This window comes from Cyprinus carpio, chromosome B4 (genome assembly GCF_018340385.1).
Source record: "Cyprinus carpio isolate SPL01 chromosome B4, ASM1834038v1, whole genome shotgun sequence".
Lineage (NCBI taxonomy): Eukaryota > Metazoa > Chordata > Actinopteri > Cypriniformes > Cyprinidae > Cyprinus > Cyprinus carpio.
Window position 1 is genome coordinate 8284951 of NC_056600.1, and position 21283 is coordinate 8306233.

A 21283-nucleotide genomic window follows, 5' to 3' on the forward strand; every position below is an offset into this window, starting at 1 on the left:
AGATGTGGGCGGATCTGGGCCAACACTATGTGCTGTCTGGTTTGCAAAGCATGTCACAAAAATGAATAATTGTGATTATAGTAATATACAAGGCAATAATCACAAATATTAAGATTCTGTATTCAGATATATAGTGTTAGATCAATATCAACATCAATCCGACTATCGGGTTCAGGTCAGTTTGCCAAGGCTGAGAGGTGGCACCAATAATAAAACCTGTTTTGGCCCCAGTTCAAGGGACAGTTCGGGTGATTAACTGGCTGAGATTGGCCCGGTTATAGCCCATGTGGCCCTTGTCACCTTAATCAGTTCTGGAGCCTTCAGGGCCGTCATTCTTCGCGACACTTGGGCTGAGGGGAAAAGAAGTGATTGTGTGGCCCGGATCTGGGCCAGAACGAACATTGCTATGTGGGAAAGAGGGAGGAGAGGGGCAGAGGGGAGAGCCCTGAGAAGAGAGGCTCCAGCAAAGGAAAGAGTCAGCAAAGAAAAGCCAGCAGAAGAGAGAGAAAAAAAAGAGCAACATTTACAGTCTTCTTTTTATCCTTCCCCTTGACCATGTGACTGATGAAAACCCAAAATGTGAGACATTCAAAACTGATAGCCAATCAGCAGACTTACAGCTTCACCCACTGTGGCAAAAAAGGGTGACAATCCAGCAGAACCCCGATGTATAAAACATGTTGGCCTACAGGCCTGAGTCGGATATCCGCTAATTCTGTGCCTTCAGGAATGCCAAATGGCCCTTTTGTTACTCAAGATAGTTTGGGACAGGAAAACAGATGTCTTTGATAATTTTTGACCCTACAGTGGTTCCCATATTAATAATAATAGAGCTATTAATATCTTTATAAAACATTTTTATGACATCAAAGAAAATTATGGCCCAAAACCAAAAAACTTTAAGTGAGTGGAGTAAGAAGCCGTGTTCGATGGTGTCAAAGCTTACAAAAATCTAACAACCACAATAAGAGCCCCTGAAACTCAATTTGATCAGAATAGGTTTTAAAAGGTAGATATAAGGCGCTGTTGTTACTAATGTGGCCTATTTTTCATGAAACCTGTTGAGCTCTCATAATGATTTCATTAATCAGTTTTTGCATTATACTAGTGCAAAACAATATAGTCAATATTTAATTAGAGTGATAGATCTCCAATTATCATATTTTGGGCATTTTATATGTTAAGAAATCACGGCGATATCCTTGTTTCACGTTGTGAACCCAATCCCTTTTTTTAAATACATTCATAAAACAAAGAAAAGGGGATCTTCCAGTACCTTCCAAAAAGTGTTGGTAAAATTCAATTGAAAGACCATTGGACCCGGACTCCTACCCTTTTTCCTATATTAGAGAGCTGACAGTAATGTCCTCCTGTCTTAAGGTCAGAAGTCACAACGTTTTTTGAAGTCATTACTGATTAATGGAATAAAATCTTGAATGTTCATTAGGTAAATGGATTTACAAAGGTCAAATTAAAAAATTAGACTGATAAAGTTTTTCATAAAAGGAGCTGACAAAATCTAAGTTTTTTTGGGATCCTTGCATTAGGTGTTGTTAATATATAATGCAGGACAAAGAATTTCTCTTAAAATTTTCTTCTTTTTTCAAAGGGCAAAAAATTTGGCTGTATTCCTCTCTACCCTTTTCTATCCAATCTAGCTCTTGAAGTGCACAAAACGCTCCACTTGCCTTGCTAATATACAACGTCATCACAGTGTTAATTTGGAAGGACTGGAGCTCACTTCGCTGTGTTTTGAGAGAGTGTCTACGTTCCCTTAAACAAACAGACAACAAGCCTATTTAAGTCCTCTCGTTATAGCCTACCACCTTTTAACACATGCTTTTGAATTTACACTTCTGTATAAAACAGTTTTCAAAATCCACCCAAAGACGCCGGAACCTTTATTATACAACTCTTAGACCAAAAACTGCAAATGGACAACCAGTTTCCAAGCTAGGATTGGTTTAAATAAAATGTTTTAAGGTGGGGTCTCAACAAAGGTGTATATTGCATGCAACACTGTAGATATCTATAAAGTTATTTTGACTAGTCAAAATTGTTAATTCCCAGAATCTACATTGCAATTATACCTTAGTCACAAAAGCTCAATGCAAATATCTCGTTAATCTAGTTCTTCCTAGTCAAAAAATCTGATTGGGATATCCATAAGTAATTTGCAGATACGTTAAATGTTTTTAATCTTTTAATTTAACTTATATAATAGTTACTATACCAACTTATTGAAGTACTGAAATCTGTTTTGTACATTGTAATACAACTGATAACCACCAAAAGCAGCTAGTGAGTGAGACAAGTTCACGTAATGAAACAAAGCCCATCACAAGCAGCTTTTTTAAATACTAAGAACATTAGAAGGGTGCACAGTGTTATTCACACAAGCACTTCGGATTAATGGGCGCTAGAGGGATGTCCTGGACTTTATTTAGTATGATGGGAAAAAATCCACATTCACAAAGCATGCAGCCTTTCATTAAACCTAATTGTAAAATATTCACTTCTGATTTACTTACGTTTGCTATTACGCATCACTTCAAAGAATCGCCTCTAAATAACGCCTTTAGAAAGCCTTAAAAAACATCCATATTATAAATAAAATTCATAAATAAATTGAAGTTATTATGATTGTAAAAGAATTTGAACCTTTATTAATTACCTTTCTTAATTGTTTATTGTATCCCCCACAGGTTTATGTTTTTTGTTCTAATGTTATTATCTGTTTTCTTTCTGATATTGTTAATAAAAAAAAACAACTGAAAATGTAAAAAAAAAAAAAATGCAACAAAGACTAGGGCAAAGCAATAAAAAAAACTCATAAAAAAAAAAACCTAGGGCAAAGCAATATGGTTGGCACAGTGGTTTCAACTTGTTTGTGACGTCGTGAGCAAAGTATTCATGTCATGTGTTTCTGACAATCAGAAACCAGGCACTGCAGCACATAAAGTGAACAAACATGCTTTTCTGCTCAGTAAATTGTTGTTGTGCATCACCTTGATTTGTGTTTTGGATGTAAACTTGTATCATTTCTGTTATTTGTTTCTGCTTCTTGTGGCCAAGGTCACTCTTGTAAGAGAATTTTAATCTCAATGGAGTTTTTATTATCCATGGTTTAAATAAATAATCAATGAATCAGTAAAAAAAAAAAAAAATTATATCATTTTAAAGGCGAAAAGATTGTCTGCTGATTTGTAACTTAGTTAAGTACTGTGCATTCTATGGTGGCGCGAGCGCTCAACACGCTGCAAAATGAAAAAAAACACCACATGCCAAACTTAGAAAACAACTTCATCAATATCACAAAAAACATTTAAATAAATATAATAAGGTTAAAAGTAAATTTATATTTTGATATTTTAATATGTATGATTATTAAGTTGAAGATATATGTAATCCATTAATGATGGGTGGGTAGCTGATGAATGCTGAACAATCCAAACTCAACACAATTTATGTGTATATCCAAAGTAACTGAAGGTCAGAAAGGTTTTTGTTCTCATCAACTTTGATAAGGGCCTACACAATAGGACAAAGATTTGTAAAAGCATCTGCTCTGAAAAAAGTCAGGCACCTTTTGAAAACAGTCATGAAAGCAAAAAGCATTTTTTTCTGTCAAAAACTGCAATTGTATATTTCAGTACAGAATGTAACAAAACATTGTTAGACTGCCAAACGAACTGATTAACCACTAAGATTGCCTAAAACCTTAAAAGCTTTAAAAGGATCTGAGGCAGTGTGTGAAGGTTTGAGTTTATACAGCTCCTGCCTGTTTTCCCTGGATCCTCCTCCACATCATGTCATAAGTTCTGTTATTGAAAACAAGAGTACGATTCATGTACAGTATCAATACATACTTAAAATGCAATGAATTAAAAAAAACAACAACACTAAAACTAGCAGTAAATTTAAATGAGCTTTATAACCACAGAACTTGATTAAATATATTGTGATTATAAAGTCTACATGAAGTTGTTAAAAAACATACCAAACCTGTCACGCCATATATTCTCTGACAATCTTCACATCATTCATACTCCTCCCGACACCCTCTGAATATAATTTGGCTATTATTAATTACATCAACCAAATAGACATATAATCAGGGGTGAACCAATCCTGCTTCCTGGAGGCCCCACAGTCCTGCAAGAGTTTAGTTCTGACCCCAATTTAAACACCACCTCTGAACCAGCTGATCAAGGTCTCAGAGTCACTAGAGACTTCAAGACGGGGTGCTTGTTGGAACTAGACGTGGAGCTAAACCCCCTCTGGCAGGACACTGACCCTCCAAGAGCAGGGTTGGAACACCATGGACTACATCCTTTATTTGGCGCAATACAGTTGAAAGAAAAAATAAATAAAAAACCTGTGTTCCAATCTAGAAGGTTGTGTTAAACTGAAATCCTCACACCTGCTTTATCATTGGAAGAACTGTTTGTATGATGAACATAAGACACGTCATCATAGTTTTCTGGTAAGTCATCTACAACAAAATAAGAAAAATGAAATTCATCTATCAAATGAACAAAAGTTGGGATTATGGAAAACTATGCATATATATATGAAAATTAAAAAAATAGATTTATATAGATATATATATATATATATATTAATACATACATTGTGTTATAACGGTAAAATATAATTACAAGAAACTAACCTGTAGCATGTCTCAGTCCAACAGTGATTAATATCCTCATAGTTCTCTATGAGTGATTTGTTTGCCTCTTCTAAATGATTTAAAAACAAAGAGAGAACAGATCAGTAGTCAGAGCAGAAGAGAAAGAGGGGATAGAAGTACAGGGTGGTTCACTGGATTGTACTATTGTTGATCAACATACCTAATTGTGTCAACTGACACCAACATCTTTCCAACAAAAATTCCGATAATCAAAAACTTTTTGAAAATGATGTGATCTAGGACCTTTGTACAGTGCATGCCACTGTCAATACTGTAAGTCTGTCCCTCACAACCTCATTTTTCAACCGCATCAAATATGCCTTAACTAAGGTCTATATAAACAGAAAACAGGTTTACTGTTCAAGGCACAAAAGGTTTAAAGAAGTGAAACCCAGTGAAGTCACTCACCGGTCGGGCCTTCAGTTGCTGGAGAAATCATGAGGTATTCCAGGTTGGGCTCTTTCTGTCAAAGATTTTTGCTTTCATAAAAATGTAGAAGTGAAATGAATGACTAAATAAATAAAAACCATATCTAAATTATGATTTGAAAAAAATGGTTGTATATAAATATATAATAATATAACGTATATAATAAAAGATAAACTTGCTATGTGAATATTTTTAGAATGTTTTTAAGTTAATTTTATATGCATACCCACAACAGCAGTCCATAGGCTTAGTAAGGGGTGCCATTTAATAGATTAAGTCCCTCCCACCTGAAAGAAGATCATCAGCATTCTTCATAACCAGATGCTTTTCTTCAGAACGGACATCTCCTGTTCTTGGAGTAGAAGTAGACCATCAGACCAGATGTTTCACAATCAAAATTCTTGCCAAACACCCCCACTTCCCTTTGGATCACATCAACACTAATACTATAATTTCAAATATGCACTTCAAGGTCACCACAAATAAATCAGTGTGATTTATTGACTAAACCCCTGTATAAAGTGCTCATCCTGTGTGGGAACTACAAATCCAACACTATGTAGGGGAGCTGCACAATAATGGTTTTAAAATGATATATCAAGAATTATATTTGATTAAACTTGTATAATCATGAATTATTACTAACGATTATTTTATCCTGCTGCGGAAATCCAACAGCTAAAACTCACCTTAAACTTTAGCTGGTTTAAGATGGAAATTCAGCCTGGTTTTAGAGCCTGGTTGTTTCCAAGCTGGTCTCCCAGCTGACCAGCTAAGGAAGTGGCCAAAACCCCTCTAACACCAGCCTGGCGCCCCAACTTTGAAACATGCAAAGACCAGGCTGGATGAAACCAGCTAAAACCGGTCAAACCAGCTTAGGGCTGGTGTTAGCTGTTTGTTTTTTTTTCAGCAGGGAAAATGCAATAACATTATCATGTTCCCTTTAACCCAGTGTTGTTCCCACAACCTGTTCCTGGTTAGGCCCCCCCTGCCCGGCACAATTGTATGTCTCCCAAAATCAGGACACACCCCATTTAGTTCTGCGTCCTCTAACTAACGAGCTGATGCGTAGAATCAGGTGTGTTAGATCAAGGGAGAATTACAAAAAGTGCAGGGGCATGGGGGCCTCCAGGAAGGTGTTGGGAAGCAATGCTTTAAACTTTGACTTCATAACCAAAAAACTATGCTAATAACAAAACTTTAGCAAACACTTTAGTTTAATAATTGGTACCCAAACAGACAAATGGCCTTGTGTTTGAAAAAAAACAAAATTGTCTGGATGGACACTTTCCATGTAAGCAGACTATCGCTGTGGGATTTTAAAGTACTCGATGGTGCGCCGGCCAGACGGGCTGCTTCAGTGCTTGGCTCTCCAGGTTTGTACTGTTTTTGTTCCTTTTTCCTGTTTTTTTGTTTGTAAAACACTATCAGCAGTTTCAAGCAGGGATGGTGAAACCATGCCCTGAACATTCGGCCAGAAACACACCACAAAAACTCTCTTTCCCGAGGAATTCAATTACTCGGAAACGGTTTATGACGAAAGTTGTGGTGGGAACAGCAAGCGACTGCACGACGACTGAACTCAAAACGCTTCAAAAACTTGCAACGGGGAGGGAGGGAACGCGAACCGGTTTTTGCGCTCGGATTAGACTCAGGAAACGGCGGCGGTTTCGGAACAGCACGTTGCCTAGCATACCATCATGGCAAATCCGCTCTCTCCACCCAACCAAAACGGACGATAACCCCCTGCTGGGGGGGGGGGGGCCCGGACACATAAGGATTATCACACTCTGGCCTGCTAGCTCTGGTGTTTCACCGGCAACTGGGGCTCAATGACGCCATAGTTACCGGATTCATGCGCGCATCCTATCTGCCGGGCTTCAGCTGTTCAGAGCGGACCGCGACGCAGAAAAGATCAAACGGGAAAATCGCCAGGAAGGCGGCGGGGACATTGCTTGTATATACATGAATGTGGTGCACAGATGTAACTGTGTTTAAAAGAGATGTGCGGTTCAGATAGGGATGATCACCGATTAATCGAGTGATCGATTTAATGGTCGATACGAGATGCAAATCGATTAAGGCTGTCGATGGTCGGTTTAAAACCCGATTTATTTGGGCTGCGTGCGGGGCTCATGCGCACTCCACACGTGCCGAGCGGCGCTCTGAGTGCCGGCGACCCGCTACTATAAACGCGACCGCGACGTCCGGCACCAGCAGGAACGTACACTTACGCGCGTACCTCAGCGATCACAGGCGCAGCCACAGGGAGTGTGGCCCGGTCGCACACCAGCCTCGCGTGACAGGGATTGCAGGGGATACAGTATTAGACTGCCCCGCGCCTTGCAGTACCAACAGAAGCGAAAGTACCATAACCCCCTCCCTTGCCACCGCACACAGAGACCCGCACCCCACCCTCTACTGAGACTAGGTACCACAATAACCAGCGGCTCCTGCTTATATGGCACAACTAAAAAGCTTTATAGAAAGTCAGTAAAATATCATTCATCAGATAACCGTCTTTCATATGCGGGACGCTTTCCGGGGCTGCGGGAACAGGACAGGTGTCTATGCATCATACCACACTTGTTATTTAGTGAAATAAGGAACAAATTAATAAATCGAACGATTTTTTTGCTTAATCTGAATCGTTAATTTTCCTTCCCCGTGTTACGTAAAAGATGCGAGAAAAAGTGATTAAATGAAAGATAATAAAATAACCGCGAAATTTTTTAGAGGGTTAGACTGGAAGATTTAGGAAAAAGAAACAATGCTATATGTTATGATGTGTGAAATTCGTGATCCACCGGCAAACCGAACAAAAGCGCTAAATGAAGGCTTGCGCATCCAGAGGCCATGTCGCGATCTAAGAGTTTCCTATTATCCTTCTATAAACAAATCTTTTATAGGACCACCTTGTCCATAACGAGCTTATATTTTGGTAAATAAATAATTTGCTGGAATTCAAAACAGCGCATTAATAGGCGCTGTGTGACCGACACAGACAATACGTTTTCCCGGAGCGTTCACTGATTCACTAAACGTGACGTCAAGCATCGTTCACAAGTTTCTGCATGGACCTACGTAAGGGCACAGGTTCTCAAGCCCTGGGACAAATGGGATGCTTTAAGGAAAATTTATAGCCTATGTAGCCTAAAGTAATAGGCCCAACTAAAAATTACAATTTGTTTTCATACATTTTTTTTTTTTTTTTTTTTTTGTTATGCGCAATATATATCCGACTTAATAATTAAGATAACGGATTAAAACAGAAGTGTGGCGGCGCTCCAAAAGTTTAACACGGAAAGAAAAGAAAAAGGATGACAACGCATTCTGTTTGTTTGCTTTATTTTACAAGAGCACAAATCTTCGGCTGTTGTTTATTGTGTGCGCACAATTGAAAGTAAACACTTTTGCGGAAAAAGTTTTTTTTTTTAATGTCGCAGCTGTTCGATCGCGCCGGAGCCTGTGGCCCACGTATATTCTAGCGATTCCAACTAAATCGCAGTCTGTCCATTCGCAAAGTAAATATTCAACTAACCTGTAACAGGTTACACTGGATCAGTCTATCATAGACGTCGTATACGGTTCGACTCTGCCTGTAGGAAGGGACGTTTTGCCTATGACAACGGATCATCTTTTCCGTCTATCTGCGCATGGGTTGTTCAGGTACACGCCTTTTTTTTTATGTTACACTAGATATAGTATTTAACATTCAAATGACAGTGCGAATATGGACGGCATTTGGATTGGCTCCGAAGCGAACGTGCGCAATAGGCTACCTCCAAATAAATCTAGCCAAAGCGCTCTCGCGTCGCTCGTCCTCATATGTACGCACACACGCACTGTCACGATATTATGTATGCACTGTAGGTGGCATTTTAAAAACAAATAGGACTAACGGACCCGCCAACATCCAAAATCTGCCATTGTTCTAGACAGAATCCAGCAGGTCAAATTCAGGTGAGCAACATGTGTTTTTGTGAAGCGAGCGATGCAAGCAGTTCACTTAATGTGAAGCGCAGGTCCACGGCTTGCCACCGTTACTTTGGGATACTTTTATTTTAAATACCATTTATTTTTAAATACCATAATGTGAGTAGAACCCAATGCATTGTGTTTGTTACAATGCAACAATAGGCACCACAAAACCATTAAAGAGCGGCGCATTCAGCGGTCTCCGTGCGGAAACAGTCAACAACTAAATTATCTCAAACGTATGGCGCGCTCTCGTCATTTTAATCAAATGAGCATAATCCATCTAGTCTTTTTACAGTCCTGCTACTAGCATTTTAATTCAGACTAAACACCTAATTCAGTGAGAAAGCTTTTGTGTGTGTGTGGGGCTTTTGCAGCAGTCCTGTCATGTTCGTGCTGCGGCCTGCAATGAGTACCGCATTTTGGCAAAGCATTAATGGTTAAACCGATTAATCGATTACTTGCTCGTTAATTTAAAACGACGATCGATTCATGAAATAATCGAAATTTGACATCCCTTAGTCACAGATCTAGAAGTGCTTTTTGTCAACGCAAGCAAGCCGTTCTATTCGCCGCGGGAGTTTCACTCGTTCATTCTGGTGAGCGTTTACATCCCCTCCGCAAGCGCACGTAAGTCTGGCTTTACAGAAACTCGCTGATCAGATCACAGAGACAGAACAACAACACCCACAGACTCTGTTTTAATCATTCTTGGGGACTTTAATAAAGCCAATCTCTCCCGTGAACTGCCAAAATACAGACAGCATGTTACATGTCCCACCAGAACCAGTAATATTTGGATCACTGTTACACACAATAAAGGATGCATATCACTCCGTTCCACGAGCAGCTTGGGACTGTCTGATCACTGTCTGGTTCATCTTATACCGACCTACAGGCAAAAAACTTAAATCTGCTAAACCTGTAGTAAAGACTGTAAAGAGATGGACCAACGAAACAGAGCAGGATTTAAAAGCCTGTTTTGACCTCACTGATTGGAGTGTTTTTGAAGCTGCTACCACCGATCTGGACGAACTCACAGAGACTGTAACATCCTATATTAGTTTTTCCTGTAGATATATGCTATTCCTATACCAGTACTTATTTACTTCAACAACGATAGCCCCATGGTTTACAGCAAAAGCAGTACATCTTCTTCAGGCCAAGAGGATGCCTGACAGAAATGGGGGACAGGACGTCTTGTATAATCAGGCCAGAAAACACAACTGAACAAAGAGTTAGAGTGGCTAAAAGGACCTACTCTAAAAAGTTGGAAGACCAGTTTACGGTTCCAATGACTCAACTTCAGTATGGAAAGGGACTGAGAGCCATTACCAACTAACAGGATCAAACCATCCCCCTGCACTGAAGGGCTAATCAATGACTTTGCTAACGGACCTTAATGAGGTTTATTGTAGATTTGAAAACACCACCAACCCATTCTGATCATCTCTCTACACAACCGGGTACCACCTCCACCTCCATCATTTCCCCCTCGGTCCCCCACTCCTGCTCTTCAAAATTAAGTGAAACCCGATGTGCGCCAGCGTCTTTCGGAAGAAGACAACAAAAGAGAAAAGCAACCAGGCCCAGATGGTGTTACACCAACTGTCTGACAAACCTGTGTCTGACCAATTGTTGGCCCTCAGCTTCATACAGATCTTCAACAAGATCGCTTGGAGTTGTGTGGAATGCAGGCCTGCTGTCAAAACGCTCCAGATAGTTCCACCATCATCCCGTTGCGAAGAAACCAAAGATAACCGGAACTTAAGGACCTACAGAACTGTTGGCTCTAGAACGTCTGTCGTCATGAAGTCATTTGAAAAACTGGTTCTGGCTTATCTGAGACATCACTGGACCCTTACTGGACCCCCTGCAGGTTGCTTACCGAGCAAACATGGCCGTGATGATGCAATCAACATGGGGATTGCACTTCATCCTGCAACATCTGGACAAACCAGGACTTATGTTAGGATCCTGTTTTGTGGACTTTTAGTTCGGCGTTCAACACCATCATCCCGACGTCCCCCTCCAACCAAACTGCCCATCTTCTGTTTTCCTAGCTCTATCTGTCAGTGGATCACCAGCTTTCTGACAGATAGGCAACAGCTAGTCAGACTGGGGAAAATTAATGTCAAACAGCTGCTCCACCAACACTGGTGCCCCTCAGGGATGTGTTCTCTCCCCACTGCTCTTCTTCCTCTACACCAACGACTGCACCTCTAAAAACCCCTCTGTCAAGCTCCTGAAGTTTGCAGACGACACTACAGTCATCGGCCTAATTCAGGACGGTGACGAGTCTGCTTACAGACAAGAGGTTGAGCAGCTGGCTGTCTGGTGCAGTCTTAACAACCTGGAGCTGAACACTCTCAAAACAGTGGAGATGATTGTGGACTTCAGGAGAAACCCCCCTGCACTCCCCCCACTCACCATCATGAACAGCACTGTGGCTGCAGTGGAGTCATTCAGATTCCTGGGAACCACCATCTCTCAGGACCTGAAGTGGGACAATCACACTGACTCCATTGTTAAAAAGGCCCAACAAAGGTTGTACTTCCTTCGCCAGCTGAGGAAGTTTAACCTGCCACAGGAGCTGCTGAAACAGTTCTACTCAGCCGTCATTGAGTCTGTCCTGTGCACTTCAATAACTGTCTGGTTTGGTTCAGCTACAAAATCAGACATCAGAAGACTACAGAGAACGGGTTCGGACTGCTGAAGAAAATTATTGGTGCTCCCCTGCCCACCCTTCAAGAACTGTATACATCCAGAGTGAGGAAAAGGGCTCAGAAAATCACTCTGGATCCAACTCATCCAAGTTACCCCCTTTTTGAACTTTTGCCATCTGGCCAGCGCTTCAGAGCCGCAAATACCAGGACAGCCAGCCACAAAAACAGTTTCTTCCCCAGGCAATCTACCTTATGAACAGTTAAATGTTCACCACTTATGAAAAAATGTGCAATATTCTTATATTTATTTGTTACCCCTCCATCCAAGTACAACTCTGCATCTTACTCTATTCTAATCCATTGTCATCTATAGCACAACTGTTCATACAACTTATTTATTTGCATTTGTTTTTTGTTTTTTGTTGTTGTTGTCTCTGTGTACTGGAAGCTTATGTCACTAAAACAAATTCCTTGTATGCGTAAGCATACTTGGCAATAAAGCTCTTTCTGATTCTGATTTCTGATTCTGATTCTGAGAAATTGCTAAACTCCAGCTGAGTTTTCATATCATCAGCCCTTATTGCGCCATCAGTGAACGCACACAGGATTGCCAGATTTCACAAATTAAATAAAAACTCCAGGCAAAAAAGTGTATCCTTAAAGGAGAAAAGCTCTGTTTTGGGGCTTAAAGCTCTTCACATCTGGCAACCACAAGCATGAACGCTAGTGAAGACTTGTTAGCAGTGCAAGATAGCTCCACTCGTCGGGCTCACATCGGCGGCAGAATTAAAGAAATAACAATTTAAACAAGCACCTAAATGAAGGCGCCGTCTGTGCAAGTGAGAGCTCTGATTGGATTTTCAGTTTAGCAAACGAGTCAGTGCGCGATAATTAAAGCAAAAGTGATGAAAACAAGCACGTAAATGAAGGCGGTACAGACAGAAGGCTGTTTAAATGTTATGTGATCTTTCCCAATCATTCTAATATGTGAATGTTTTCATAACAACATGAGCTGCGTTACTGATATTCAAAATGGTAAGCAAGCGCTGCTTTGTTTACATTTCGTATATCTGCGTTTATCTCGTATATCTTTGTTTCGGTTTCTGCTTTTGAATGACGAATATATACTATTAATAGCTGCTGATATGAACAGCTCATTCCTCTCACACATGCGCAGAACGCACGTGTTAGTTTGCCGTCGGCTGCAGTCTGTAGGGTGTGTTCCAGCGCAGCTTTTTGGTCCGACGCTGCTGACAACAGCATCGGCTTTCATCGCCGCTAGTTCTTTGAAGTCAGCTTGGTGTGTCTCGGCCTCTACAACACCGAGAGTTACTCACCCCTCTGAGTGAAGAGACTGTGTCTGTTAGTGGGTCTGTGCTGAATCTCCTCATAAACGGTTCCCTAACAACATGCCTGATCACACACTGAATAGAACACAATATTGACAGAATCTCTGGATCTCTCCTCCCTCTCCTCATCACTCTGTTCTGCTGAATCAGTAATAAGCATTGGCACTAAGAGCAGTAAGAGCACAACTCCCAGAACAATCACAAGCACTGGGGGGGGACGGAGAGAGACGCTGCTGGAGGAAGTTTGTGGCGGAGAGACTGATGTTGAGCGCACTGGAGGAGAAACTGAGGAGAAGCTGATGTTGTTGTGGCAGAAGTAGTGGACACTGATACATCTGTAAAATCTGCCAAAACAGACACAGGCACGTTGAAAGCTAGGAATGTTCTGAATATACCAACATTACACACTTTAAAATGGACAAAAAATAAATACTATTTCTCAGTGATTGCTGTGACCTGCACAGGTGAGTCCAGCGTGCTCTTTGTGGGAGCAGTCAGTGTGGTTTTTCAGGGAGAGAGGACAGTCCCACAGGTGAATCTCATTCCCTCTGCACTCCACTCTGTTCATCCACACAACACCTTCAACAGCACCAAAGACTGAATTCCCATCAGCCCTCAGTGCTGCTCCACAACCCAGCTGCCTGCAGACCACCTGAGCATCGCTGATGTCCCAGTGATCCTCACAGACTGAGCCCCACACAGAGTTATGATACACCTCCAGCCTCCCAGAGCACCGGCCGTCCCCTCCACTCAGTCTGAGAGGAACATGATCTAAAACACACACATCACAAAAAAAGTAGATACATTAATTACCAGCAGAGTACAGGAGTATGTGTGTGATCAGTTGTATACTCCAAGATTAAATACTGCTGGTTTCTCATATTAAAACACCATTATCTTACGTCCCTGTTGAAAAGCAACACGCATATGCTGGTTAGATATGTTTTGAAGCATGACAGCTGGTTTGAGCTGGTTTAAGCTGGTCCTAAGCAACTAGCTCCTGCTCAGGACTAGCTCATAACCAGCTTTTAACAAGCTCATGACAAACTAAGGACCATCTTAAACCAGCTCAAACCAGCTGCCACACCTCAAAACATACCTAATCAGCATGTGCTGGTTTTTTTCAACAGGGGTTGCATTCAACATTCATAATTTTCATGGTTGTTTCTGTTAAATGAACTTACCTGAACACTGTCTCTGATGGGGAGATGTGGAGCATGTCAGAGAGCTTCGAGGAGACTCATGGATCTCTTGTTCTGTAACAACAATTAAATTATTATTAAATGTATTCCACACATCGTCTCAAAGCACTAATAATGAAGGATAACTCTTGTATTGTTTACTGATGGAAAAAAACATCTGTTTTACCTGAGCAGATGATTTTGGCCACTTCATTGTCACCACAGTTATTCTGTCCCCAAAATGAAGATGGACACTGCCATAAAGAGGAATCATGTGGTCGACATGTAACTTTATCCAGCCAGTTAGAAGCTGATTTCAGTCTTGATGTAGAAGCAGACAAAACACCAGATCTTCCACAGTTCAGCTCTTGACAGATCAGACTCACTGTGTCTCTGTCCATCTGGTTTAAACACACATTACCCCCAGGATCCATTGTAGAAAACCTCCACATTCCCTTCACAGCCTTCAGTTAACCTGATCTCTTTAAACTCTACATAAAACAAAATTTAAATTTTAAAATCACAAATTTGAAAAATGTAAACATTATGGACACTTGATACTTTTGACATGTTTAAAGCCTTTATAACTTATTACCTGAGCACACCAACGACTCCTACATCCTCCTTGTGTTGACCAGTCATGTTTTCCCCAGCCTGGAGAAGAGCAGCTCCACAGGGACGCCTCATTCCCCTCACACTCCACCTCATCCAGCCATATGGGTCCAGAACCAGGACCAAACCAGGCTGGTACCTGCTGGTTACTGAGGGCCACTCCACACTGCAGCTGTCTGCACAACCACATGGGCATCTTTATATCCCCTCCCCCAGAACCCACCAGCCTGATGGACCCACGACCTGATATTCAGAGACAGAAACTGCACAGTCTCCCCCAGAACCCACCAGCCTGATGGACCCACGACCTGATATTCAGAGACAGAAAACACCATTAGTGATCACAAACAATTGAAGAATCTGTCCAGATGTTGTTGTTCTCACAAAGGCAGGTGATGTACAGCTGTTGTGTGGAGCTGCAGTTGAGAGTTTGTGGAGAGCTACAGTTCCCCAGATGAGCTTCACTCCCAGAGCACTGGAAGCCCGTCACACACTCATGACTGTGTTCAGGACTGGATGAAGAGGAGCCGTAGAATTTCAGCACAGAGCCACAGCCCAGCTGTTCTGCAGACCACAGAGGATTCAGTGAGACTCCAGGAGTCCACCAGAACTCTCCTCCAGACCTGATGGATGAAAACTTCCAGCTCCCCCTCACACTGTCTCTCTCCAGATAGCCGCACCAGACCATCATGAAGAGCCAGAGCCTGATCTAAACATGTGTTACAATGTAACGAAATAGTGTTAATAAAATACATTTAAAAAGTTTTTTCAGTAACATAATGCTCTCAAAGTCAAATAAGTTTACAAGAGCAGATGACTCCAACATCTCGTCTGTGAGAACATTCAGCTCGACTCCATGAAGAGATGGAACATTCTGAGAGTTTTGTTTCATTCCCGTCACAATCAAACACATCAGCCGAGATTTTACCATTTCCCTCTCCAAACCAGTCTGATCCCACAACAGACACAGCAATCCCACAATTCAGCTGTCTACAGAGGACACTGGCAGCTCTCATATCCCAGCATGCATCACACACTGTGCCCCACTCTTTGAGGAAACTGAAGCTCCACTCTTCCTGAACAAGTGTCTGAGCCATTTATCAGTCTGAGATTTGTGTAACCTGAGCGAAGTAAAGAGAGTTCAGAAACAATGCATAAAACATTCTTAAGCTAAGCTGTCATTAGATTGATCACATTATAACTCAAACCTAAGACATGACCTAGTATCAAAAACAAATGAAGAGATGCTGAATATTTATACTTAACCAGAGCAGATCAGTCCCACAATGTTGTCAAAGGTGCAGTTGTGTTTGAGTGATGATATTGAACAGAATGAAATATGAGTTTCATTTCCTCTGCACTGAATCTCTTGTGTCAACATCTGAGTGTCTCCTTTGCCAAAAGCAGCTGCTCCCAGCACCTGTACAGGAGCCCCACAGTCCAGCTCTCTACACACAACCTCTGCATCCTGCTGGTCAAAGACAGCGTCACACACTGACATCCACGTCTGATCATGAAGTATCTCTAAACCTCCCAGAACAAAGATTAGACCCATCAGCAAGTCTGGAGCGTTTATGACCTGTTTATATTGCATAAAATTGAGGATTAGGTGAGCAGGTTTTTGTTTAACAGGTTCTGGATGTGGCAAGTTTTTACATCCAATTACATTTTGAACACTCAAAGTGTTTTCTACATATATACATTTTTAAATGTTTACTGTAGTACATCATGAAAGGGTTCTTTAATTGAATTTCCCCAAAATGAAAATTGTAATCTCATTGCAGTTGTTATTCACTGAAAAGGCTTCTTGAAGCTGGACAGTTGAGGTCACCAATGCCTTTAACTACGGATGGTGTGCTGTAAAATTTCTTTAAATCATTGTGAAAATGCAGTAAAATAATCAAATTTACATTATTTTCAAGATGCCTAATTCTTAAGTGGTAATTAATTCTAAGAATAAAACAGATGTGTTTAAATCTGACATGCAGCTAACCACATCCAAAAAAATATATCTTTATTTTCTTACATAATTAAGACAAAATTATCAGAAAGTGAGCAATGCTTTGAGGTTTAACTTTATTCACCTGAGCATATGACACCAGCATCATTATTATGAGTGCAGATAGGTTTATTCCATCCTGCTGACCCACAGTTCTTCAGTGTAGACTCTGTTCCTAAACATGCTAAAACACCTCATCCAGATTTGTCCTGATCCTTGACCAAAATGGGCAAGACCCACCAGCATCTACAGGTTCTCCACAGGTCCAGCTCTCTACACACACCACTGCAGCAGCAGGCATATCCCAGCTACTATCACACACTGTTTCCCCACTGACCTCTATGAAGAACCTCCACTCTACCAGCACAAGGACTGTTACCATTTACCAGTCTCACATGCATTACATCTAAGAGAGAAAGACAGAGACTAAAATTACAATCATTCTAAAGAAATGTCATTGTGTTTAAAATTGGCATAACTACTAAAACAGATCAAAAAGTAGACAAAACTAAAAATAGAAATATACTGGAAAAAAAAAACAGAATTACAGTATTGATATTTATATGAAATTTTAGTTCATTCTTTGAAGCTGTGGGTGTGGTGAGGACCACAACAAGTGCAAATGGGACGCATAGATCCTAGTTATGCTACTAATTGCTCTCATATTAATCTTCTTACCAGCACACTGAAGCGCCTGTTGATCATCATGAGAGCAGCTGTGTTTCTGTGAGGCTGGACACATCCGAATCTGAGATTCATTTCCTCTGCACTGAATCTCTTGTGTCCACATCTGAGTGTCTCCTTTGTCAAAAGCAGCTGCTCCCAGCACCTGTACAGGAGCCCCACAGTCCAGCTCTCTACACACAACCTCTGCATCCTGCTGGTCAAAAACAGCATCACACACTGACATCCACGTCTGATCATGAAGTATCTCTAACCTCCCAGAGCAGCGAGAACCTCCAACCAGCCTGACGCCTGCAGTAGTGACAGAAAATAAAATAAAAAGTTCCATAACCATTGTTATCATAAACTTCTAAACAACCACATTTATCTAAATAAAAAGGAAAGACTTTATAATAACTTTGGCAATAACATTTACTGACATTATTGTACCATTCAATAATGCTGACAGATCATTATTTTATGTGCATTCAAACTGTTATTAAACTATGATAAATATATATTTTTTGTGAAAGTACATGAACTATTGATACTATCATTAGTCTTGGCCTTAGATGACACAAACACTGAAGGTGTACTTAATGCCTTTTTTGAAAGGAAAAATGGCAAACACTTGTGATTCTGGGCTTGAACAACAGAAGCTTCTGATGAAGAATTAATAATTGCATTATTTGGATTGACATTTACATTTCACATTGTACTTTTATGCATTTGGCACACATTTATGCACATAGAAAAAGCTACTTACAGATGCATTCAAGATGAACATTTTATATTTCATGCATTCCCTGACAATTGAACCTATGACCTTGGTGTTGCCAACACTTGGTGTTAAAAAATTCATATAAATCCTTTGGAACCAAGATATAAATCATGTGGATCAACAGTTATGTAACAGTTAACATTTTAGAACAGCTCACCTGAGCAGATGACTCCCAGCATCTGTAATCATGATTACAGTCATATTCATTGAACAGAACTGATCCACAGTTCTTCAGTGTAGTCTCTGATCCAGTACACATCATACGATTAGTCCAGATCGATCCTGATCCTGGTCCAAAATAAGCATCACCCACAGCATCTACAGGTTCTCCACAGTCCAGCTCTCTACACACCACTGCAGCATCAGGCATATCCCAGCCAGCGTCACATACTGTTCCCCACTGTCCTCTATGAAGAACCTCCACTCTACCAGCACAGCGACTGTGACCACCAACCAACCTCACATTCACACGGTCTGTTTATTGAATACAGAAAACAAGAGAAGTGATACTTATGAACAGAGCAAACAAGACGGTAAGAAGAATCTCATGAAGAGAGAAAAAAATCGTTCATACAAAGAGTCAGAAGATTTGACATAAGATTTCAATGAAGTAAAAGTAATTTGCTCAAACCTGCACACACCAATCCAACATCATTATCATGTGAACAGTTGTATTTGTGTTGCAGAGATGTTGGACAGAGGTGAATCTGAGACTCATTTCCTCTGCACTGAATCTCTTGTGTCCACATCTGAGTGTCTCTTCTTTGTCAAAAGCAGCTGCTCCCAGCACCTGTACAGGAGCCCCACAGTCCAGCTCTCTACACACAACCTCTGCATCCTGCTGGTCAAAGACAGAGTCACACACTGACATCCACGTCTGATCATGAAGTATCTCTAACCTCCCAGAGCAGCGAGAACCTCCAACCAGCCTGATGCCTGAAAATAACATGAGTATGGATTACCTTTCAGAACAAACACTGCATACTTTTCTTTTCTTTTCTTTTCTTTTCTTTTCACAAACTAAAGTTTTGAGTTTACCTGAGCAGATGACTCCTGCACTCTTGCTCTGACACACACCTTGAAAACCCCATATGACAGATCCACACTTTTTTAGTGTGGACTCAGATCCAGCACACATTGCATTATTCATCCAGATTGGTCCTGATCCAAGTCCAACCTGAGCATCACTCAGAGCATCTACAGGTTCTCCACAGTCCAGCTCTCTGCACACCACTGAAGCCGCAGCCAAATCCCAACCAATATCACACACTGTTCCCCCACTGACCTCTATGAAGAACCTCCACTGTCCCACTGCAGGGACTGTTTCCATTAACCAGATGCACATGTATTATTTCTGCGCACAGTAAGGGGAAAAATTGGAAGAGATCTATTAAAATTAAATAAATCTTTTCCTGTTGAAAAATTGTCAACACATACCTGCACACACCAGCCCAACATCATTGTCATGAGAACAATTGTTTTTCATGTGATGGTGATGTTGGACAGAGGTGAATCTGAGACTCATTTCCTCTGCACTGAATCTCTTGTGTCCACATCTGAGTGTCTCCTTTGTCAAAAGCAGCTGCTCCCAGCACCTGTACAGGAGCCCCACAGTCCAGCTCTCTACACACAACCTCTGCATCCTGCTGGTCAAAGACAGCGTCACACACCTACATCCACGTCTGATCATGAAGTATCTCTAACCTCCCAGAGCAGCGAGAACCTCCAACCAGCCTGACTTCTGAAAGAACATAAATAATTATCATTCTGTCAGGACCTCTATAGTCAAAATTACACTTAGCATACAGTTTGGGTTGGCGGTATGTTTCTGTTCTGGTATAAACTCCCTGCCCATCCATGCAGCCTGTCATGAATGAGCAGCGAGAGCTGCAATAACCCCTTTAGAGTAGCAGAGATGGGCACTAGAGAGGCATTTTTATAGACTTCAGACTAGACTTCAGACTCGACCGCAAATGACTCCAGACTTGACTCGACTCAAGGAAAAGGACTCGTGAGAATTTTAAAAGCAATTCGAGTCTTTTATCCTTAAATACTTATATAACTGATATTCAAAAGGCGGAACGCATCCGCACCCCGGCATTCATCCGGACCGCAAGCCGTAACAAGTAGCATCGTTTTAAGTGAGCAGCGCGTCAAAACAGCGGAGCGGGTCATATAACAAGCGCTCAGGGATGTCGCGGTTATTTTAACAACATATCTTCAGCGCTGTATCCTCTAGCCAAAATTATAGATTATTTTCACCAAAACACAAACAACGCTTTTTTTAATTTCTCTAAAATATCAAGGATAAAAACATTTAAACTGATTATCGAATATGAAGGCTAAGAACAATTCAAAGGAATCATCATGTAGCCTAATTATAATTGGGAAAATTGTTGTTAGATGGCTAGGATAGAAATTTTGAAACTGCTAGTTATCTTTCATTTTTATATAGATTATATCATAGATATATAGATTATATATTATATATATATATAGCTACTTTTTTTTTTTTTGCAAGATAGAACGTTTTGATTTTGTAGCTACATATTTTAAGTAAAATATTAAAATAGTATAGATTTCAGGAGCAAAACCCTGAAGTAAAAAAAAAAAGTATTTTATTCTGTCACATGCCTTTGCATGTATCTAAATGTAAAAATAAAATACATGTAAAATGTTTTTTTTGTTCGTTTGTTTTTTTTTTTGTTTTTTTTTTTTGTCAGACCTCTGCTTGGAAAATATAAAGGTGTGCCTCTTGGAACTTTAATTGAATACCCATGACTTATATCATAAAGAAACTTTATTTCTTTATGAACTTTATTTCATTGGGTTTTAACCTTTATTTGGTTTTGTTATATCTGTGTCAAATATTTCCTTATGTGTCATGGTATTGGTCTCTTATTATAGAATTTGATTACAGAAAAAATGTTAT

The 21283-nt window shown here is 40.6% G+C and overlaps 1 pseudogene; it reads right to left on the reverse strand.

Moving 5' to 3' along the window:
- Nucleotides 1–13795: 13795 nt before the first annotated feature.
- LOC109106581 overlaps nt 13796–21283 on the reverse strand; it is a 69250-nt pseudogene continuing 61762 nt past the window's right edge.